Source organism: Amblyomma mixtum, chromosome 3, assembly GCF_055824585.1.
Source record: "Amblyomma mixtum isolate Tamu chromosome 3, ASM5582458v1, whole genome shotgun sequence".
NCBI lineage: Eukaryota > Metazoa > Arthropoda > Arachnida > Ixodida > Ixodidae > Amblyomma > Amblyomma mixtum.
This window is the reverse complement of record NC_143014.1, coordinates 88,902,196-88,924,801: the sequence shown is the minus strand read 5'-3', so window position 1 is coordinate 88,924,801 and position 22,606 is coordinate 88,902,196. Positions and strand designations below refer to the sequence as shown.

Here is a 22,606-nt window from a genome sequence, read left to right as displayed (position 1 = left end):
GTCGGGCTGTAGCCGGAGTACGGATAGGCGCCGTCCTTCAAATGTGGGTCATTCCGTTGAGTTAGTTTGTACGCACACCAGTCACTAATTAAGCAGTCTTAGAGGACGTGCGATTCCTAGCAGTGTATATTCGTGAATCACGCACTTTGACTTGGCGCGGATCCAGTCGTTCAAGCAGAAAAGTCAGTCTGCCTGTTGATGAAGTTGAGATTCTCTAAATCCTCGACAGGCATGTATGGAATCGTGTGAGAGATTGCGCACTTACATTGGCCTCGTTAACTGTTTTCTTGCTCACACTTGGCTGGTTAAGCCCCTTCGTGCTCACACAGGACGGGTTAGCCCGCATCGTACGTATAGTGGGCCCACACTCTGTCGGGGTTTTGGAGAGCTTCCTTTTTAGGCGCCACTTACAATCTCGACGTAGCCAGCGTCTAACTCCATGCCATCCGAATAGGAAAAACTGGATGATCCCGGGAGCTCTGAGGGGAGATCCACACTGCATCGAGGTTGATATGTGCGGTCTACACTGCTGACTAGAGAAGGCCGCAGAGGCGGCGGGTCATCCGCCATCGTCTGGGACGGCGAGGTCGCCTTCAAGGCCACAGAAGCACAAAATATTTTGCAAAAACAGGAGCTCGATCAAGAGAAGGTGCCGTCTTCTTCTTCTTCCTCCTCCCTCTAAGATACTGGGATACGACTGCTCAATGCAGCCTCGGTTCCTGCCTTTCAAATTTTCTAGTCTAGTTTCTTTCGTGCAAGCGGCTTATCGACTAGGGAATATTAATACATGACATTCGATTGAGATGGAAATTAAGGGTTTTGTGCAAGCGAACAGTGCCTAGAGTGTCCTCTTGCTCCACCTCGTCGTGTTCCGGCGTGGTCTAGTGGCTAGGATACCTGGCTTTCACCCAGGAGGCCCGGGTTCGATTCCCGGCGTCGGAATGTGTGGTCTCATGGTGTAAGGGTTAGCACTCTGGACTTTGAATCCAGCAATCCGAGTTCGAATCTCGGTGAGACCCTTTATTTTTTTAGCCTACTATTTTGCTGCCAAAGTTAGCACCTGTGTGTCCATGGCCGAGTCAAGCTGTCCAAGACGCAGCTTTTACTATGGGCATGTACATTTTGGTGGTGAAATAAGCGTCATTAATATTTTTTTATTATTTTTAATAATATTATTATTATTACTAGTAGTAATGCTTAGAACCCGTTATTTCTCCGCTCGTATTGTGCAGTTAGATAGTACTTCCTGCTGGAAAGCTGCGAAGGCGCACGAAACATGAGCTCGTTAGAGCTGTAAGGCGTGAAGATGGGCTAGTTGGTTCTGAGAATCAGTCACAAAACAGGGCGAAGAACACACAAAGCTGCGCTTTGTGTGTTCCTGTTCGTGCCTCTTCTTGTTCTGTCTGCTTCGCGCAGTTTTACTATAACTGGTTAGGGCTGTATTTGCGGATGCTGGCCGTGATTGTACTGTTTCGTCTGAATATTACAAAATTATTTCGCCTCAGCTGCCAACTGGAAATGCATCCCTGAACACTGTTCTTACGCACTGCGTTGTGTCCGGCCGGCCTTATCACATCGGTGATTTCGAAGAAAAGATGGAGTGGCTCGAGGTCGTCGCAGACGTGGCGTCGAAAGGCGTGTACCAAATGAATCACGTGTGTGCTGTAACGACGCATTCAATGGCTGCTTAACAAGCGGTGGTCGCAGCGAAAGCGTTGTTTATAAAAGGTAAAAAAAAATAAATCATTATCGGCCATAATCGCAGTAAAATATGAATGAAGCTGCACTGGATACCAAATAATATCAGCGACTACGCCGTGCAAGCAAGTTCGAGGTCGCACAGACGTCGACCAGGTCAGTGGTGTTGACCATGAAAGGTGGGTTTACCGCCCAGTCGTTGCCGCATCAGTTGCGCATTCGGAGCAGCTAACACCCTTGTTATCGTTCCTGGAAGATCGCCGCTATGCCTACGAAAGAATTCCGTATTCCTAAATGTTCGGAGTGCCGCAAATTCAGCCATGTCAGCGCTCGGCTATGTTACGTGATCATGCGAGGTCATAACTGCTACTACCAATCGGCGAATTTTATCACTAAGACGAGGTGTTTTCTTCAGTGATCAGAATTCTAATTGCCATCATCGACCTGACGACACCCACTGCAGGACGAAAGCCGCTCCCATAGAAGCTGGGAGGAGGTGTGGTCAGCATGGTATGGTGCAATATGTTAATACATTCGTTCACCCGTACCTCAACTATTCGTTCATCTTGATAGGCGTTACCATTCAGTTATACTTTCCGAAACCGGATGCCCAGTCGATGGGGCTTCTACAGTATCGTACAGAGGGCTTCTACAGTATCATACGCCATGCTGAGTGACAACTTTGGTTGCCTTTATACCTGAGAAAATTTGTCTCGGTTTTCCTCCACCACTCTACGGTAAGGTGGTGTTTAACCTCATAGAGAAATTAGGTGGCAGTCTTCGTGCGGGCGGCCAGCTAAGGATCGAAGCGCCTTGTGTGTTTGGCTCGTGTACTCGATGGGTGTTGCGTGATGAACTTTGGCGAGTTCACTGTGCACGGTGGATGGACGGATGTGGTAGAGACTGCCTATGCGCTTGGGAAGCTGGTTCGCCTTGCTGACAAGGCGGTTTCTAGCCTACATAGCCACTCACTGGCAGCTTTCGACTAGGTGTCGGAAGCACCGTTTTCTGCTGCGATGAGCGCGGCGCCAGAGCTGCCTTCTCTCGTGGTTCGTTAGAGCTTCTACTTTTTGTCGCGCCCTGAAGCGTGACGTTCAGGTCTTGTCACAAGGTTGGTGATGAACAATCAGGTCAGACACTAAGTTTTCAGCATGCCAGCTTGGGTTTCGGTGCCTGCTGGACTTAATGTCGAGCCGAGAAAGTCTGGTTTGGGTTGTGCGGATGGGCCTTTCGGAATTTAAATGAACGCAAACGACAACTTCATACAATTTTAGTTCAGTCAAAATCGATTCTACAGCTCTTTCTGGATACGTTGACGTTTCTTCGGCAACAAAATGCGTATAGCTGACAAAATAAGAGTTAAAAAGTTTCGCGCCCCTTGAGTGAAACTAGTGAAGTCAAGAGAGGAGACGACTCGGCAATAACAGGTGGAATCAGTGAGCATGTAACCTATAGCTTCCCCGATTTGCGCTCGAAAGGCTGTCTTTACGTCGCAATACTTCACTTGCAAAAGCGACTACAAAAGGGCGATACCTATTTTCTCTTTATTTTTTACCTTTTAAAATTTACAAAGCGAAGTTTTTTACTGGAAGTGTACTTTCTGTCTTTCGAACGCACTATTGGGTTCATACTGGTCGACTTCAGTTCTCCCCAGGTGTCCCGTTACAGCTATGTAGCTGACAGCTCTACGGTTTGTCAGGGCACGGAATATTTACGAACAACACTCAGAGGGGCCGGTACTATTTGCACAATGCATTTCTCTAACTCCTAGCAGCGAAAAAAAAAACGATATGGAACCGAAATCACCCATGTCTGCTGGACCCGCCGCGGTGGCTCAGTGGTTACGGTACTCGGCTGCTGACCCGAAAGACGCGGGTTCGATCCCGGCCGCGGCAGCTGAATTTAGATGAAGGCGAAATTCTAGAGGCCCGTGTACTGTGCGATATCAGGGCACGTTAAAGAACCCCAGGTGGTCGAAATTTCCGGACCCCTTCACTACGGCGTCTCTCATAGCCTGATTTGCTTTGGGACGTTCTCGAGATCAGACAGCACCGACGGGGGCGCACGTACGCGTGGTACCGGCCGGCGACCGGGAAGCAAATCTCGCAGTGTCAGAGGTGAGAAGCGGCACCGAAGCAGGCGTCACCATTCTCGAAGAAGCGGTGGCGGACGGCGTCGCGTCCGACCTCGTCGCCTGTCTCGGGCCAGCTCGTCTGGCCGCAGCGACTCGGGCAAACGAGCGCCCAGGAAGCGCCGCCATTCCCGCTCGAAGTCCTCAAAAGGCAGCGCCGGTCGTAAGCGCAGAGGCGGCCGCCACCACCGTTCTACCAGCGTGTAGTTCGAAGTCTCCCGCAAGCGCCCGGAGGAAGCGGTGGGCGAAAGACTAGACGAGGATGTCAGAGTGACTCTGGATGCGATGTGGAAACCGATTGAGACTAGTACAGTCGCAGAATATAGGCCATTGGTGCGCTGACTGGTGACCAATATTATTACGGAAGGCCTCTCGTATGGCTGCCAATTCTGTTGTAGTAATGACGACGTTTTATGCATCAGCCTGAAACGGTGACATAAGGCATTTCCTGGCACTATCACCGCTGCAGCTGAAGAGGGGGTCGTCACGGATCCGTCCACAAAAACATTCTGGGAGCCACCACACATGGATGCAATGTGTGACAGCGCAGCTGTTTCAGACCGACTGTTGGGATGTGTGTCTTCTTTGTAGTCTCTGGAATGGTTGTACGTATATATGGTTTCGCTACTGCCCAAAGAGGCACCTCCGCAATCTGGTGTGGCATGTAGTTCGAAGGCACCGCTTTGCACTGAATCCAAAGGGCTTTGGAAAAGGCTGAATCTTGACGCACAGCACTAATATTGGTAAGGGGGGGGATAACGATGCGTGGTCAGATGTCGCACATTCACACGAAAATAAATTCGTAATAAATAAATAATAATAATAAATAAATACATCCTGCTGAAAATAAATTCGTGCTTGGCAGGCGTGGGCCTCGTAAAATGTGCCCCTTGTAGAAGTTTTGCGTGGCAAACCTATGCATTCTCTTAAAGCACGAGCCTACGCGCTTTCAAGCGCACGCAGGCCAGATAGTCTGACCCCCAAGAGGACGGGTGCACTGTATATCAGAAGACCGACTACCAGCGCCTGTTAGACGTGAAGTAAAGATCGCTCAATGGGACCCCAGGATTTCCCTGCCGTGCATCGCACAATGCTTGCAAAGATGTCAAGCTTTTTTCTTCAGGAAAGAAGTATGGTTCCTCCAGGACAGGTCATGGTCTATCCTAACACCTAAGAATTTGTGATGTGTTACGTACGCAAAAAATTGTCCGCCGATTGTGGCCGGATACCAGGCCATTAACTTGGGTGTGAAAGCCAAGATTACGCTTTTAGTTGGTGAAAGTTCAAGCCCATCACGGCGCAAGTACGCTGACGTAATGGAAACTGAACGCTGCAACCTTGCTTGCAGTTGGGGACACGTGACACTTGGGGTGCGTTTCAATACCTCCGAGTAGACGGCTACTTAGACGTCTAGCCGAACAGCCGCCATCTTGGGACGCTTTATATTCCTCAGGAAGCCGTCCAAGATGACTGTTTCGCCGAAGTCAACATCGATGCAGGCTAACTTCCTGTCTAAAGATGGCGGAACTGATGTACTCGGATGAGCCAGTCGTGCTCTTGGCGGGCGTCGGGCTGTAGCCGGAGTACGGATAGGCGCCGTCCTTCAAATGTGGGTCATTCCGTTGAGTTAGTTTGTACGCACACCAGTCACTAATTAAGCAGTCTTAGAGGACGTGCGATTCCTAGCAGTGTATATTCGTGAATCACGCACTTTGACTTGGCGCGGATCCAGTCGTTCAAGCAGAAAAGTCAGTCTGCCTGTTGATGAAGTTGAGATTCTCTAAATCCTCGACAGGCATGTATGGAATCGTGTGAGAGATTGCGCACTTACATTGGCCTCGTTAACTGTTTTCTTGCTCACACTTGGCTGGTTAAGCCCCTTCGTGCTCACACAGGACGGGTTAGCCCGCATCGTACGTATAGTGGGCCCACACTCTGTCGGGGTTTTGGAGAGCTTCCTTTTTAGGCGCCACTTACAATCTCGACGTAGCCAGCGTCTAACTCCATGCCATCCGAATAGGAAAAACTGGATGATCCCGGGAGCTCTGAGGGGAGATCCACACTGCATCGAGGTTGATATGTGCGGTCTACACTGCTGACTAGAGAAGGCCGCAGAGGCGGCGGGTCATCCGCCATCGTCTGGGACGGCGAGGTCGCCTTCAAGGCCACAGAAGCACAAAATATTTTGCAAAAACAGGAGCTCGATCAAGAGAAGGTGCCGTCTTCTTCTTCTTCCTCCTCCCTCTAAGATACTGGGATACGACTGCTCAATGCAGCCTCGGTTCCTGCCTTTCAAATTTTCTAGTCTAGTTTCTTTCGTGCAAGCGGCTTATCGACTAGGGAATATTAATACATGACATTCGATTGAGATGGAAATTAAGGGTTTTGTGCAAGCGAACAATGCCTAGAGTGTCCTCTTGCTCCACCTCGTCGTGTTCCGGCGTGGTCTAGTGGCTAGGATACCTGGCTTTCACCCAGGAGGCCCGGGTTCGATTCCCGGCGTCGGAATGTGTGGTCTCATGGTGTAAGGGTTAGCACTCTGGACTTTGAATCCAGCAATCCGAGTTCGAATCTCGGTGAGACCCTTTATTTTTTTAGCCTACTATTTTGCTGCCAAAGTTAGCACCTGTGTGTCCATGGCCGAGTCAAGCTGTCCAAGACGCAGCTTTTACTATGGGCATGTACATTTTGGTGGTGAAATAAGCGTCATTAATATTTTTTTATTATTTTTAATAATATTATTATTATTACTAGTAGTAATGCTTAGAACCCGTTATTTCTCCGCTCGTATTGTGCAGTTAGATAGTACTTCCTGCTGGAAAGCTGCGAAGGCGCACGAAACATGAGCTCGTTAGAGCTGTAAGGCGTGAAGATGGGCTAGTTGGTTCTGAGAATCAGTCACAAAACAGGGCGAAGAACACACAAAGCTGCGCTTTGTGTGTTCCTGTTCGTGCCTCTTCTTGTTCTGTCTGCTTCGCGCAGTTTTACTATAACTGGTTAGGGCTGTATTTGCGGATGCTGGCCGTGATTGTACTGTTTCGTCTGAATATTACAAAATTATTTCGCCTCAGCTGCCAACTGGAAATGCATCCCTGAACACTGTTCTTACGCACTGCGTTGTGTCCGGCCGGCCTTATCACATCGGTGATTTCGAAGAAAAGATGGAGTGGCTCGAGGTCGTCGCAGACGTGGCGTCGAAAGGCGTGTACCAAATGAATCACGTGTGTGCTGTAACGACGCATTCAATGGCTGCTTAACAAGCGGTGGTCGCAGCGAAAGCGTTGTTTATAAAAGGTAAAAAAAAATAAATCATTATCGGCCATAATCGCAGTAAAATATGAATGAAGCTGCACTGGATACCAAATAATATCAGCGACTACGCCGTGCAAGCAAGTTCGAGGTCGCACAGACGTCGACCAGGTCAGTGGTGTTGACCATGAAAGGTGGGTTTACCGCCCAGTCGTTGCCGCATCAGTTGCGCATTCGGAGCAGCTAACACCCTTGTTATCGTTCCTGGAAGATCGCCGCTATGCCTACGAAAGAATTCCGTATTCCTAAATGTTCGGAGTGCCGCAAATTCAGCCATGTCAGCGCTCGGCTATGTTACGTGATCATGCGAGGTCATAACTGCTACTACCAATCGGCGAATTTTATCACTAAGACGAGGTGTTTTCTTCAGTGATCAGAATTCTAATTACCATCATCGACCTGACGACACCCACTGCAGGACGAAAGCCGCTCCCATAGAAGCTGGGAGGAGGTGTGGTCAGCATGGTATGGTGCAATATGTTAATACATTCGTTCACCCGTACCTCAACTATTCGTTCATCTTGATAGGCGTTACCATTCAGTTATACTTTCCGAAACCGGATGCCCAGTCGATGGGGCTTCTACAGTATCGTACAGAGGGCTTCTACAGTATCATACGCCATGCTGAGTGACAACTTTGGTTGCCTTTATACCTGAGAAAATTTGTCTCGGTTTTCCTCCACCACTCTACGGTAAGGTGGTGTTTAACCTCATAGAGAAATTAGGTGGCAGTCTTCGTGCGGGCGGCCAGCTAAGGATCGAAGCGCCTTGTGTGTTTGGCTCGTGTACTCGATGGGTGTTGCGTGATGAACTTTGGCGAGTTCACTGTGCACGGTGGATGGACGGATGTGGTAGAGACTGCCTATGCGCTTGGGAAGCTGGTTCGCCTTGCTGACAAGGCGGTTTCTAGCCTACATAGCCACTCACTGGCAGCTTTCGACTAGGCGTCGGAAGCACCGTTTTCTGCTGCGATGAGCGCGGCGCCAGAGTTGCCTTCTCTCGTGGTTCGTTAGAGCTTCTACTTTTTGTCGCGCCCTGAAGCGTGACGTTCAGGTCTTGTCACAAGGTTGGTGATGAACAATCAGGTCAGACACTAAGTTTTCAGCATGCCAGCTTGGGTTTCGGTGCCTGCTGGACTTAATGTCGAGCCGAGAAAGTCTGGTTTGGGTTGTGCGGATGGGCCTTTCGGAATTTAAATGAACGCAAACGACAACTTCATACAATTTTAGTTCAGTCAAAATCGATTCTACAGCTCTTTCTGGATACGTTGACGTTTCTTCGGCAACAAAATGCGTATAGCTGACAAAATAAGAGTTAAAAAGTTTCGCGCCCCTTGAGTGAAACTAGTGAAGTCAAGAGAGGAGACGACTCGGCAATAACAGGTGGAATCAGTGAGCATGTAACCTATAGCTTCCCCGATTTGCGCTCGAAAGGCTGTCTTTACGTCGCAATACTTCACTTGCAAAAGCGACTACAAAAGGGCGATACCTATTTTCTCTTTATTTTTTACCTTTTAAAATTTACAAAGCGAAGTTTTTTACTGGAAGTGTACTTTCTGTCTTTCGAACGCACTATTGGGTTCATACTGGTCGACTTCAGTTCTCCCCAGGTGTCCCGTTACAGCTATGTAGCTGACAGCTCTACGGTTTGTCAGGGCACGGAATATTTACGAACAACACTCAGAGGGGCCGGTACTATTTGCACAATGCATTTCTCTAACTCCTAGCAGCGAAAAAAAAAACGATATGGAACCGAAATCACCCATGTCTGCTGGACCCGCCGCGGTGGCTCAGTGGTTACGGTACTCGGCTGCTGACCCGAAAGACGCGGGTTCGATCCCGGCCGCGGCAGCTGAATTTAGATGAAGGCGAAATTCTAGAGGCCCGTGTACTGTGCGATATCAGGGCACGTTAAAGAACCCCAGGTGGTCGAAATTTCCGGACCCCTTCACTACGGCGTCTCTCATAGCCTGATTTGCTTTGGGACGTTCTCGAGATCAGACAGCACCGACGGGGGCGCACGTACGCGTGGTACCGGCCGGCGACCGGGAAGCAAATCTCGCAGTGTCAGAGGTGAGAAGCGGCACCGAAGCAGGCGTCACCATTCTCGAAGAAGCGGTGGCGGACGGCGTCGCGTCCGACCTCGTCGCCTGTCTCGGGCCAGCTCGTCTGGCCGCAGCGACTCGGGCAAACGAGCGCCCAGGAAGCGCCGCCATTCCCGCTCGAAGTCCTCAAAAGGCAGCGCCGGTCGTAAGCGCAGAGGCGGCCGCCACCACCGTTCTACCAGCGTGTAGTTCGAAGTCTCCCGCAAGCGCCCGGAGGAAGCGGTGGGCGAAAGACTAGACGAGGATGTCAGAGTGACTCTGGATGCGATGTGGAAACCGATTGAGACTAGTACAGTCGCAGAATATAGGCCATTGGTGCGCTGACTGGTGACCAATATTATTACGGAAGGCCTCTCGTATGGCTGCCAATTCTGTTGTAGTAATGACGACGTTTTATGCATCAGCCTGAAACGGTGACATAAGGCATTTCCTGGCACTATCACCGCTGCAGCTGAAGAGGGGGTCGTCACGGATCCGTCCACAAAAACATTCTGGGAGCCACCACACATGGATGCAATGTGTGACAGCGCAGCTGTTTCAGACCGACTGTTGGGATGTGTGTCTTCTTTGTAGTCTCTGGAATGGTTGTACGTATATATGGTTTCGCTACTGCCCAAAGAGGCACCTCCGCAATCTGGTGTGGCATGTAGTTCGAAGGCACCGCTTTGCACTGAATCCAAAGGGCTTTGGAAAAGGCTGAATCTTGACGCACAGCACTAATATTGGTAAGGGGGGGGATAACGATGCGTGGTCAGATGTCGCACATTCACACGAAAATAAATTCGTAATAAATAAATAATAATAATAAATAAATACATCCTGCTGAAAATAAATTCGTGCTTGGCAGGCGTGGGCCTCGTAAAATGTGCCCCTTGTAGAAGTTTTGCGTGGCAAACCTATGCATTCTCTTAAAGCACGAGCCTACGCGCTTTCAAGCGCACGCAGGCCAGATAGTCTGACCCCCAAGAGGACGGGTGCACTGTATATCAGAAGACCGACTACCAGCGCCTGTTAGACGTGAAGTAAAGATCGCTCAATGGGACCCCAGGATTTCCCTGCCGTGCATCGCACAATGCTTGCAAAGATGTCAAGCTTTTTTCTTCAGGAAAGAAGTATGGTTCCTCCAGGACAGGTCATGGTCTATCCTAACACCTAAGAATTTGTGATGTGTTACGTACGCAAAAAATTGTCCGCCGATTGTGGCCGGATACCAGGCCATTAACTTGGGTGTGAAAGCCAAGATTACGCTTTTAGTTGGTGAAAGTTCAAGCCCATCACGGCGCAAGTACGCTGACGTAATGGAAACTGAACGCTGCAACCTTGCTTGCAGTTGGGGACACGTGACACTTGGGGTGCGTTTCAATACCTCCGAGTAGACGGCTACTTAGACGTCTAGCCGAACAGCCGCCATCTTGGGACGCTTTATATTCCTCAGGAAGCCGTCCAAGATGACTGTTTCGCCGAAGTCAACATCGATGCAGGCTAACTTCCTGTCTAAAGATGGCGGAACTGATGTACTCGGATGAGCCAGTCGTGCTCTTGGCGGGCGTCGGGCTGTAGCCGGAGTACGGATAGGCGCCGTCCTTCAAATGTGGGTCATTCCGTTGAGTTAGTTTGTACGCACACCAGTCACTAATTAAGCAGTCTTAGAGGACGTGCGATTCCTAGCAGTGTATATTCGTGAATCACGCACTTTGACTTGGCGCGGATCCAGTCGTTCAAGCAGAAAAGTCAGTCTGCCTGTTGATGAAGTTGAGATTCTCTAAATCCTCGACAGGCATGTATGGAATCGTGTGAGAGATTGCGCACTTACATTGGCCTCGTTAACTGTTTTCTTGCTCACACTTGGCTGGTTAAGCCCCTTCGTGCTCACACAGGACGGGTTAGCCCGCATCGTACGTATAGTGGGCCCACACTCTGTCGGGGTTTTGGAGAGCTTCCTTTTTAGGCGCCACTTACAATCTCGACGTAGCCAGCGTCTAACTCCATGCCATCCGAATAGGAAAAACTGGATGATCCCGGGAGCTCTGAGGGGAGATCCACACTGCATCGAGGTTGATATGTGCGGTCTACACTGCTGACTAGAGAAGGCCGCAGAGGCGGCGGGTCATCCGCCATCGTCTGGGACGGCGAGGTCGCCTTCAAGGCCACAGAAGCACAAAATATTTTGCAAAAACAGGAGCTCGATCAAGAGAAGGTGCCGTCTTCTTCTTCTTCCTCCTCCCTCTAAGATACTGGGATACGACTGCTCAATGCAGCCTCGGTTCCTGCCTTTCAAATTTTCTAGTCTAGTTTCTTTCGTGCAAGCGGCTTATCGACTAGGGAATATTAATACATGACATTCGATTGAGATGGAAATTAAGGGTTTTGTGCAAGCGAACAATGCCTAGAGTGTCCTCTTGCTCCACCTCGTCGTGTTCCGGCGTGGTCTAGTGGCTAGGATACCTGGCTTTCACCCAGGAGGCCCGGGTTCGATTCCCGGCGTCGGAATGTGTGGTCTCATGGTGTAAGGGTTAGCACTCTGGACTTTGAATCCAGCAATCCGAGTTCGAATCTCGGTGAGACCCTTTATTTTTTTAGCCTACTATTTTGCTGCCAAAGTTAGCACCTGTGTGTCCATGGCCGAGTCAAGCTGTCCAAGACGCAGCTTTTACTATGGGCATGTACATTTTGGTGGTGAAATAAGCGTCATTAATATTTTTTTATTATTTTTAATAATATTATTATTATTACTAGTAGTAATGCTTAGAACCCGTTATTTCTCCGCTCGTATTGTGCAGTTAGATAGTACTTCCTGCTGGAAAGCTGCGAAGGCGCACGAAACATGAGCTCGTTAGAGCTGTAAGGCGTGAAGATGGGCTAGTTGGTTCTGAGAATCAGTCACAAAACAGGGCGAAGAACACACAAAGCTGCGCTTTGTGTGTTCCTGTTCGTGCCTCTTCTTGTTCTGTCTGCTTCGCGCAGTTTTACTATAACTGGTTAGGGCTGTATTTGCGGATGCTGGCCGTGATTGTACTGTTTCGTCTGAATATTACAAAATTATTTCGCCTCAGCTGCCAACTGGAAATGCATCCCTGAACACTGTTCTTACGCACTGCGTTGTGTCCGGCCGGCCTTATCACATCGGTGATTTCGAAGAAAAGATGGAGTGGCTCGAGGTCGTCGCAGACGTGGCGTCGAAAGGCGTGTACCAAATGAATCACGTGTGTGCTGTAACGACGCATTCAATGGCTGCTTAACAAGCGGTGGTCGCAGCGAAAGCGTTGTTTATAAAAGGTAAAAAAAAATAAATCATTATCGGCCATAATCGCAGTAAAATATGAATGAAGCTGCACTGGATACCAAATAATATCAGCGACTACGCCGTGCAAGCAAGTTCGAGGTCGCACAGACGTCGACCAGGTCAGTGGTGTTGACCATGAAAGGTGGGTTTACCGCCCAGTCGTTGCCGCATCAGTTGCGCATTCGGAGCAGCTAACACCCTTGTTATCGTTCCTGGAAGATCGCCGCTATGCCTACGAAAGAATTCCGTATTCCTAAATGTTCGGAGTGCCGCAAATTCAGCCATGTCAGCGCTCGGCTATGTTACGTGATCATGCGAGGTCATAACTGCTACTACCAATCGGCGAATTTTATCACTAAGACGAGGTGTTTTCTTCAGTGATCAGAATTCTAATTACCATCATCGACCTGACGACACCCACTGCAGGACGAAAGCCGCTCCCATAGAAGCTGGGAGGAGGTGTGGTCAGCATGGTATGGTGCAATATGTTAATACATTCGTTCACCCGTACCTCAACTATTCGTTCATCTTGATAGGCGTTACCATTCAGTTATACTTTCCGAAACCGGATGCCCAGTCGATGGGGCTTCTACAGTATCGTACAGAGGGCTTCTACAGTATCATACGCCATGCTGAGTGACAACTTTGGTTGCCTTTATACCTGAGAAAATTTGTCTCGGTTTTCCTCCACCACTCTACGGTAAGGTGGTGTTTAACCTCATAGAGAAATTAGGTGGCAGTCTTCGTGCGGGCGGCCAGCTAAGGATCGAAGCGCCTTGTGTGTTTGGCTCGTGTACTCGATGGGTGTTGCGTGATGAACTTTGGCGAGTTCACTGTGCACGGTGGATGGACGGATGTGGTAGAGACTGCCTATGCGCTTGGGAAGCTGGTTCGCCTTGCTGACAAGGCGGTTTCTAGCCTACATAGCCACTCACTGGCAGCTTTCGACTAGGCGTCGGAAGCACCGTTTTCTGCTGCGATGAGCGCGGCGCCAGAGTTGCCTTCTCTCGTGGTTCGTTAGAGCTTCTACTTTTTGTCGCGCCCTGAAGCGTGACGTTCAGGTCTTGTCACAAGGTTGGTGATGAACAATCAGGTCAGACACTAAGTTTTCAGCATGCCAGCTTGGGTTTCGGTGCCTGCTGGACTTAATGTCGAGCCGAGAAAGTCTGGTTTGGGTTGTGCGGATGGGCCTTTCGGAATTTAAATGAACGCAAACGACAACTTCATACAATTTTAGTTCAGTCAAAATCGATTCTACAGCTCTTTCTGGATACGTTGACGTTTCTTCGGCAACAAAATGCGTATAGCTGACAAAATAAGAGTTAAAAAGTTTCGCGCCCCTTGAGTGAAACTAGTGAAGTCAAGAGAGGAGACGACTCGGCAATAACAGGTGGAATCAGTGAGCATGTAACCTATAGCTTCCCCGATTTGCGCTCGAAAGGCTGTCTTTACGTCGCAATACTTCACTTGCAAAAGCGACTACAAAAGGGCGATACCTATTTTCTCTTTATTTTTTACCTTTTAAAATTTACAAAGCGAAGTTTTTTACTGGAAGTGTACTTTCTGTCTTTCGAACGCACTATTGGGTTCATACTGGTCGACTTCAGTTCTCCCCAGGTGTCCCGTTACAGCTATGTAGCTGACAGCTCTACGGTTTGTCAGGGCACGGAATATTTACGAACAACACTCAGAGGGGCCGGTACTATTTGCACAATGCATTTCTCTAACTCCTAGCAGCGAAAAAAAAACGATATGGAACCGAAATCACCCATGTCTGCTGGACCCGCCGCGGTGGCTCAGTGGTTACGGTACTCGGCTGCTGACCCGAAAGACGCGGGTTCGATCCCGGCCGCGGCAGCTGAATTTAGATGAAGGCGAAATTCTAGAGGCCCGTGTACTGTGCGATATCAGGGCACGTTAAAGAACCCCAGGTGGTCGAAATTTCCGGACCCCTTCACTACGGCGTCTCTCATAGCCTGATTTGCTTTGGGACGTTCTCGAGATCAGACAGCACCGACGGGGGCGCACGTACGCGTGGTACCGGCCGGCGACCGGGAAGCAAATCTCGCAGTGTCAGAGGTGAGAAGCGGCACCGAAGCAGGCGTCACCATTCTCGAAGAAGCGGTGGCGGACGGCGTCGCGTCCGACCTCGTCGCCTGTCTCGGGCCAGCTCGTCTGGCCGCAGCGACTCGGGCAAACGAGCGCCCAGGAAGCGCCGCCATTCCCGCTCGAAGTCCTCAAAAGGCAGCGCCGGTCGTAAGCGCAGAGGCGGCCGCCACCACCGTTCTACCAGCGTGTAGTTCGAAGTCTCCCGCAAGCGCCCGGAGGAAGCGGGGGGGGGGCGAAAGACTAGACGAGGATGTCAGAGTGACTCTGGATGCGATGTGGAAACCGATTGAGACTAGTACAGTCGCAGAATATAGGCCATTGGTGCGCTGACTGGTGACCAATATTATTACGGAAGGCCTCTCGTATGGCTGCCAATTCTGTTGTAGTAATGACGACGTTTTATGCATCAGCCTGAAACGGTGACATAAGGCATTTCCTGGCACTATCACCGCTGCAGCTGAAGAGGGGGTCGTCACGGATCCGTCCACAAAAACATTCTGGGAGCCACCACACATGGATGCAATGTGTGACAGCGCAGCTGTTTCAGACCGACTGTTGGGATGTGTGTCTTCTTTGTAGTCTCTGGAATGGTTGTACGTATATATGGTTTCGCTACTGCCCAAAGAGGCACCTCCGCAATCTGGTGTGGCATGTAGTTCGAAGGCACCGCTTTGCACTGAATCCAAAGGGCTTTGGAAAAGGCTGAATCTTGACGCACAGCACTAATATTGGTAAGGGGGGGGATAACGATGCGTGGTCAGATGTCGCACATTCACACGAAAATAAATTCGTAATAAATAAATAATAATAATAAATAAATACATCCTGCTGAAAATAAATTCGTGCTTGGCAGGCGTGGGCCTCGTAAAATGTGCCCCTTGTAGAAGTTTTGCGTGGCAAACCTATGCATTCTCTTAAAGCACGAGCCTACGCGCTTTCAAGCGCACGCAGGCCAGATAGTCTGACCCCCAAGAGGACGGGTGCACTGTATATCAGAAGACCGACTACCAGCGCCTGTTAGACGTGAAGTAAAGATCGCTCAATGGGACCCCAGGATTTCCCTGCCGTGCATCGCACAATGCTTGCAAAGATGTCAAGCTTTTTTCTTCAGGAAAGAAGTATGGTTCCTCCAGGACAGGTCATGGTCTATCCTAACACCTAAGAATTTGTGATGTGTTACGTACGCAAAAAATTGTCCGCCGATTGTGGCCGGATACCAGGCCATTAACTTGGGTGTGAAAGCCAAGATTACGCTTTTAGTTGGTGAAAGTTCAAGCCCATCACGGCGCAAGTACGCTGACGTAATGGAAACTGAACGCTGCAACCTTGCTTGCAGTTGGGGACACGTGACACTTGGGGTGCGTTTCAATACCTCCGAGTAGACGGCTACTTAGACGTCTAGCCGAACAGCCGCCATCTTGGGACGCTTTATATTCCTCAGGAAGCCGTCCAAGATGACTGTTTCGCCGAAGTCAACATCGATGCAGGCTAACTTCCTGTCTAAAGATGGCGGAACTGATGTACTCGGATGAGCCAGTCGTGCTCTTGGCGGGCGTCGGGCTGTAGCCGGAGTACGGATAGGCGCCGTCCTTCAAATGTGGGTCATTCCGTTGAGTTAGTTTGTACGCACACCAGTCACTAATTAAGCAGTCTTAGAGGACGTGCGATTCCTAGCAGTGTATATTCGTGAATCACGCACTTTGACTTGGCGCGGATCCAGTCGTTCAAGCAGAAAAGTCAGTCTGCCTGTTGATGAAGTTGAGATTCTCTAAATCCTCGACAGGCATGTATGGAATCGTGTGAGAGATTGCGCACTTACATTGGCCTCGTTAACTGTTTTCTTGCTGACACTTGGCTGGTTAAGCCCCTTCGTGCTCACACAGGACGGGTTAGCCCGCATCTTACGTATAGTGGGCCCACACTCTGTCGGGGTTTTGGAGAGCTTCCTTTTTAGGCGCCACTTACAATCTCGACGTAGCCAGCGTCTAACTCCATGCCATCCGAATAGGAAAAACTGGATGATCCCGGGAGCTCTGAGGGGAGATCCACACTGCATCGAGGTTGATATGTGCGGTCTACACTGCTGACTAGAGAAGGCCGCAGAGGCGGCGGGTCATCCGCCATCGTCTGGGACGGCGAGGTCGCCTTCAAGGCCACAGAAGCACAAAATATTTTGCAAAAACAGGAGCTCGATCAAGAGAAGGTGCCGTCTTCTTCTTCTTCCTCCTCCCTCTAAGATACTGGGATACGACTGCTCAATGCAGCCTCGGTTCCTGCCTTTCAAATTTTCTAGTCTAGTTTCTTTCGTGCAAGCGGCTTATCGACTAGGGAATATTAATACATGACATTCGATTGAGATGGAAATTAAGGGTTTTGTGCAAGCGAACAATGCCTAGAGTGTCCTCTTGCTCCACCTCGTCGTGTTCCGGCGTGGTCTAGTGGCTAGGATACCTGGCTTTCACCCAGGAGGCCCGGGTTCGATTCCCGGCGTCGGAATGTGTGGTCTCATGGTGTAAGGGTTAGCACTCTGGACTTTGAATCCAGCAATCCGAGTTCGAATCTCGGTGAGACCCTTTATTTTTTTAGCCTACTATTTTGCTGCCAAAGTTAGCACCTGTGTGTCCATGGCCGAGTCAAGCTGTCCAAGACGCAGCTTTTACTATGGGCATGTACATTTTGGTGGTGAAATAAGCGTCATTAATATTTTTTTATTATTTTTAATAATATTATTATTATTACTAGTAGTAATGCTTAGAACCCGTTATTTCTCCGCTCGTATTGTGCAGTTAGATAGTACTTCCTGCTGGAAAGCTGCGAAGGCGCACGAAACATGAGCTCGTTAGAGCTGTAAGGCGTGAAGATGGGCTAGTTGGTTCTGAGAATCAGTCACAAAACAGGGCGAAGAACACACAAAGCTGCGCTTTGTGTGTTCCTGTTCGTGCCTCTTCTTGTTCTGTCTGCTTCGCGCAGTTTTACTATAACTGGTTAGGGCTGTATTTGCGGATGCTGGCCGTGATTGTACTGTTTCGTCTGAATATTACAAAATTATTTCGCCTCAGCTGCCAACTGGAAATGCATCCCTGAACACTGTTCTTACGCACTGCGTTGTGTCCGGCCGGCCTTATCACATCGGTGATTTCGAAGAAAAGATGGAGTGGCTCGAGGTCGTCGCAGACGTGGCGTCGAAAGGCGTGTACCAAATGAATCACGTGTGTGCTGTAACGACGCATTCAATGGCTGCTTAACAAGCGGTGGTCGCAGCGAAAGCGTTGTTTATAAAAGGTAAAAAAAAATAAATCATTATCGGCCATAATCGCAGTAAAATATGAATGAAGCTGCACTGGATACCAAATAATATCAGCGACTACGCCGTGCAAGCAAGTTCGAGGTCGCACAGACGTCGACCAGGTCAGTGGTGTTGACCATGAAAGGTGGGTTTACCGCCCAGTCGTTGCCGCATCAGTTGCGCATTCGGAGCAGCTAACACCCTTGTTATCGTTCCTGGAAGATCGCCGCTATGCCTACGAAAGAATTCCGTATTCCTAAATGTTCGGAGTGCCGCAAATTCAGCCATGTCAGCGCTCGGCTATGTTACGTGATCATGCGAGGTCATAACTGCTACTACCAATCGGCGAATTTTATCACTAAGACGAGGTGTTTTCTTCAGTGATCAGAATTCTAATTACCATCATCGACCTGACGACACCCACTGCAGGACGAAAGCCGCTCCCATAGAAGCTGGGAGGAGGTGTGGTCAGCATGGTATGGTGCAATATGTTAATACATTCGTTCACCCGTACCTCAACTATTCGTTCATCTTGATAGGCGTTACCATTCAGTTATACTTTCCGAAACCGGATGCCCAGTCGATGGGGCTTCTACAGTATCGTACAGAGGGCTTCTACAGTATCATACGCCATGCTGAGTGACAACTTTGGTTGCCTTTATACCTGAGAAAATTTGTCTCGGTTTTCCTCCACCACTCTACGGTAAGGTGGTGTTTAACCTCATAGAGAAATTAGGTGGCAGTCTTCGTGCGGGCGGCCAGCTAAGGATCGAAGCGCCTTGTGTGTTTGGCTCGTGTACTCGATGGGTGTTGCGTGATGAACTTTGGCGAGTTCACTGTGCACGGTGGATGGACGGATGTGGTAGAGACTGCCTATGCGCTTGGGAAGCTGGTTCGCCTTGCTGACAAGGCGGTTTCTAGCCTACATAGCCACTCACTGGCAGCTTTCGACTAGGCGTCGGAAGCACCGTTTTCTGCTGCGATGAGCGCGGCGCCAGAGTTGCCTTCTCTCGTGGTTCGTTAGAGCTTCTACTTTTTGTCGCGCCCTGAAGCGTGACGTTCAGGTCTTGTCACAAGGTTGGTGATGAACAATCAGGTCAGACACTAAGTTTTCAGCATGCCAGCTTGGGTTTCGGTGCCTGCTGGACTTAATGTCGAGCCGAGAAAGTCTGGTTTGGGTTGTGCGGATGGGCCTTTCGGAATTTAAATGAACGCAAACGACAACTTCATACAATTTTAGTTCAGTCAAAATCGATTCTACAGCTCTTTCTGGATACGTTGACGTTTCTTCGGCAACAAAATGCGTATAGCTGACAAAATAAGAGTTAAAAAGTTTCGCGCCCCTTGAGTGAAACTAGTGAAGTCAAGAGAGGAGACGACTCGGCAATAACAGGTGGAATCAGTGAGCATGTAACCTATAGCTTCCCCGATTTGCGCTCGAAAGGCTGTCTTTACGTCGCAATACTTCACTTGCAAAAGCGACTACAAAAGGGCGATACCTATTTTCTCTTTATTTTTTACCTTTTAAAATTTACAAAGCGAAGTTTTTTACTGGAAGTGTACTTTCTGTCTTTCGAACGCACTATTGGGTTCATACTGGTCGACTTCAGTTCTCCCCAGGTGTCCCGTTACAGCTATGTAGCTGACAGCTCTACGGTTTGTCAGGGCACGGAATATTTACGAACAACACTCAGAGGGGCCGGTACTATTTGCACAATGCATTTCTCTAACTCCTAGCAGCGAAAAAAAAACGATATGGAACCGAAATCACCCATGTCTGCTGGACCCGCCGCGGTGGCTCAGTGGTTACGGTACTCGGCTGCTGACCCGAAAGACGCGGGTTCGATCCCGGCCGCGGCAGCTGAATTTAGATGAAGGCGAAATTCTAGAGGCCCGTGTACTGTGCGATATCAGGGCACGTTAAAGAACCCCAGGTGGTCGAAATTTCCGGACCCCTTCACTACGGCGTCTCTCATAGCCTGATTTGCTTTGGGACGTTCTCGAGATCAGACAGCACCGACGGGGGCGCACGTACGCGTGGTACCGGCCGGCGACCGGGAAGCAAATCTCGCAGTGTCAGAGGTGAGAAGCGGCACCGAAGCAGGCGTCACCATTCTCGAAGAAGCGGTGGCGGACGGCGTCGCGTCCGACCTCGTCGCCTGTCTCGGGCCAGCTCGTCTGGCCGCAGCGACTCGGGCAAACGAGCGCCCAGGAAGCGCCGCCATTCCCGCTCGAAGTCCTCAAAAGGCAGCGCCGGTCGTAAGCGCAGAGGCGGCCGCCACCACCGTTCTACCAGCGTGTAGTTCGAAGTCTCCCGCAAGCGCCCGGAGGAAGCGGGGGGGGGGGCGAAAGACTAGACGAGGATGTCAGAGTGACTCTGGATGCGATGTGGAAACCGATTGAGACTAGTACAGTCGCAGAATATAGGCCATTGGTGCGCTGACTGGTGACCAATATTATTACGGAAGGCCTCTCGTATGGCTGCCAATTCTGTTGTAGTAATGACGACGTTTTATGCATCAGCCTGAAACGGTGACATAAGGCATTTCCTGGCACTATCACCGCTGCAGCTGAAGAGGGGGTCGTCACGGATCCGTCCACAAAAACATTCTGGGAGCCACCACACATGGATGCAATGTGTGACAGCGCAGCTGTTTCAGACCGACTGTTGGGATGTGTGTCTTCTTTGTAGTCTCTGGAATGGTTGTACGTATATATGGTTTCGCTACTGCCCAAAGAGGCACCTCCGCAATCTGGTGTGGCATGTAGTTCGAAGGCACCGCTTTGCACTGAATCCAAAGGGCTTTGGAAAAGGCTGAATCTTGACGCACAGCACTAATATTGGTAAGGGGGGGGATAACGATGCGTGGTCAGATGTCGCACATTCACACGAAAATAAATTCGTAATAAATAAATAATAATAATAAATAAATACATCCTGCTGAAAATAAATTCGTGCTTGGCAGGCGTGGGCCTCGTAAAATGTGCCCCTTGTAGAAGTTTTGCGTGGCAAACCTATGCATTCTCTTAAAGAACGAGCCTACGCGCTTTCAAGCGCACGCAGGCCAGATAGTCTGACCCCCAAGAGGACGGGTGCACTGTATATCAGAAGACCGACTACCAGCGCCTGTTAGACGTGAAGTAAAGATCGCTCAATGGGACCCCAGGATTTCCCTGCCGTGCATCGCACAATGCTTGCAAAGATGTCAAGCTTTTTTCTTCAGGAAAGAAGTATGGTTCCTCCAGGACAGGTCATGGTCTATCTTAACACCTAAGAATTTGTGATGTGTTACGTACGCAAAAAATTGTCCGCCGATTGTGGCCGGATACCAGGCCATTAACTTGGGTGTGAAAGCCAAGATTACGCTTTTAGTTGGTGAAAGTTCAAGCCCATCACGGCGCAAGTACGCTGGCGTAATGGAAACTGAACGCTGCAACCTTGCTTGCAGTTGGGGACACGTGACACTTGGGGTGCGTTTCAATACCTCCGAGTAGACGGCTACTTAGACGTCTAGCCGAACAGCCGCCATCTTGGGACGCTTTATATTCCTCAGGAAGCCGTCCAAGATGACTGTTTCGCCGAAGTCAACATCGATGCAGGCTAACTTCCTGTCTAAAGATGGCGGAACTGATGTACTCGGATGAGCCAGTCGTGCTCTTGGCGGGCGTCGGGCTGTAGCCGGAGTACGGATAGGCGCCGTCCTTCAAATGTGGGTCATTCCGTTGAGTTAGTTTGTACGCACACCAGTCACTAATTAAGCAGTCTTAGAGGACGTGCGATTCCTAGCAGTGTATATTCGTGAATCACGCACTTTGACTTGGCGCGGATCCAGTCGTTCAAGCAGAAAAGTCAGTCTGCCTGTTGATGAAGTTGAGATTCTCTAAATCCTCGACAGGCATGTATGGAATCGTGTGAGAGATTGCGCACTTACATTGGCCTCGTTAACTGTTTTCTTGCTCACACTTGGCTGGTTAAGCCCCTTCGTGCTCACACAGGACGGGTTAGCCCGCATCGTACGTATAGTGGGCCCACACTCTGTCGGGGTTTTGGAGAGCTTCCTTTTAAAGCGCCACTTACAATCTCGACGTAGCCAGCGTCTAACTCCATGCCATCCGAATAGGAAAAACTGGATGATCCCGGGAGCTCTGAGGGGAGATCCACACTGCATCGAGGTTGATATGTGCGGTCTATACTGCTGACTAGAGAAGGCCGCAGAGGCGGCGGGTCATCCGCCATCGTCTGGGACGGCGAGGTCGCCTTCAAGGCCACAGAAGCACAAAATATTTTGCAAAAACAGGAGCTCGATCAAGAGAAGGTGCCGTCTTCTTCTTCTTCCTCCTCCCTCTAAGATACTGGGATACGACTGCTCAATGCAGCCTCGGTTCCTGCCTTTCAAATTTTCTAGTCTAGTTTCTTTCGTGCAAGCGGCTTATCGACTAGGGAATATTAATACATGACATTCGATTGAGATGGAAATTAAGGGTTTTGTGCAAGCGAACAATGCCTAGAGTGTCCTCTTGCTCCACCTCGTCGTGTTCCGGCGTGGTCTAGTGGCTAGGATACCTGGCTTTCACCCAGGAGGCCCGGGTTCGATTCCCGGCGTCGGAATGTGTGGTCTCATGGTGTAAGGGTTAGCACTCTGGACTTTGAATCCAGCAATCCGAGTTCGAATCTCGGTGAGACCC

General features: G+C 49.8%; 10 non-coding genes across 10 annotated transcripts; all 10 read left to right on the top strand.

Moving 5' to 3' along the window:
* The first annotated feature begins 870 nt into the window (after window positions 1-870).
* On the top strand, window positions 871-942 carry TRNAE-UUC (transfer RNA glutamic acid (anticodon UUC)). Its single transcript has one exon. It is a non-coding gene; the product is annotated as a tRNA-Glu (tRNA).
* Window positions 943-947: 5 nt separating this feature from the next.
* Window positions 948-1,019, top strand: TRNAQ-UUG (transfer RNA glutamine (anticodon UUG)). The gene has a single exon. It is a non-coding gene; the product is annotated as a tRNA-Gln (tRNA).
* Window positions 1,020-6,265: 5,246 nt separating this feature from the next.
* Window positions 6,266-6,337, top strand: TRNAE-UUC (transfer RNA glutamic acid (anticodon UUC)). Its single transcript has one exon. It is a non-coding gene; the product is annotated as a tRNA-Glu (tRNA).
* Window positions 6,338-6,342: 5 nt separating this feature from the next.
* On the top strand, window positions 6,343-6,414 carry TRNAQ-UUG (transfer RNA glutamine (anticodon UUG)). Its single transcript has one exon. It is a non-coding gene; the product is annotated as a tRNA-Gln (tRNA).
* A 5,246-nt stretch (window positions 6,415-11,660) lies between these two features.
* Window positions 11,661-11,732, top strand: TRNAE-UUC (transfer RNA glutamic acid (anticodon UUC)). The gene has a single exon. It is a non-coding gene; the product is annotated as a tRNA-Glu (tRNA).
* A 5-nt stretch (window positions 11,733-11,737) lies between these two features.
* On the top strand, window positions 11,738-11,809 carry TRNAQ-UUG (transfer RNA glutamine (anticodon UUG)). Its single transcript has one exon. It is a non-coding gene; the product is annotated as a tRNA-Gln (tRNA).
* A 5,249-nt stretch (window positions 11,810-17,058) lies between these two features.
* On the top strand, window positions 17,059-17,130 carry TRNAE-UUC (transfer RNA glutamic acid (anticodon UUC)). Its single transcript has one exon. It is a non-coding gene; the product is annotated as a tRNA-Glu (tRNA).
* A 5-nt stretch (window positions 17,131-17,135) lies between these two features.
* On the top strand, window positions 17,136-17,207 carry TRNAQ-UUG (transfer RNA glutamine (anticodon UUG)). The gene has a single exon. It is a non-coding gene; the product is annotated as a tRNA-Gln (tRNA).
* Window positions 17,208-22,457: 5,250 nt separating this feature from the next.
* Window positions 22,458-22,529, top strand: TRNAE-UUC (transfer RNA glutamic acid (anticodon UUC)). The gene has a single exon. It is a non-coding gene; the product is annotated as a tRNA-Glu (tRNA).
* Window positions 22,530-22,534: 5 nt separating this feature from the next.
* Window positions 22,535-22,606, top strand: TRNAQ-UUG (transfer RNA glutamine (anticodon UUG)). Its single transcript has one exon. It is a non-coding gene; the product is annotated as a tRNA-Gln (tRNA).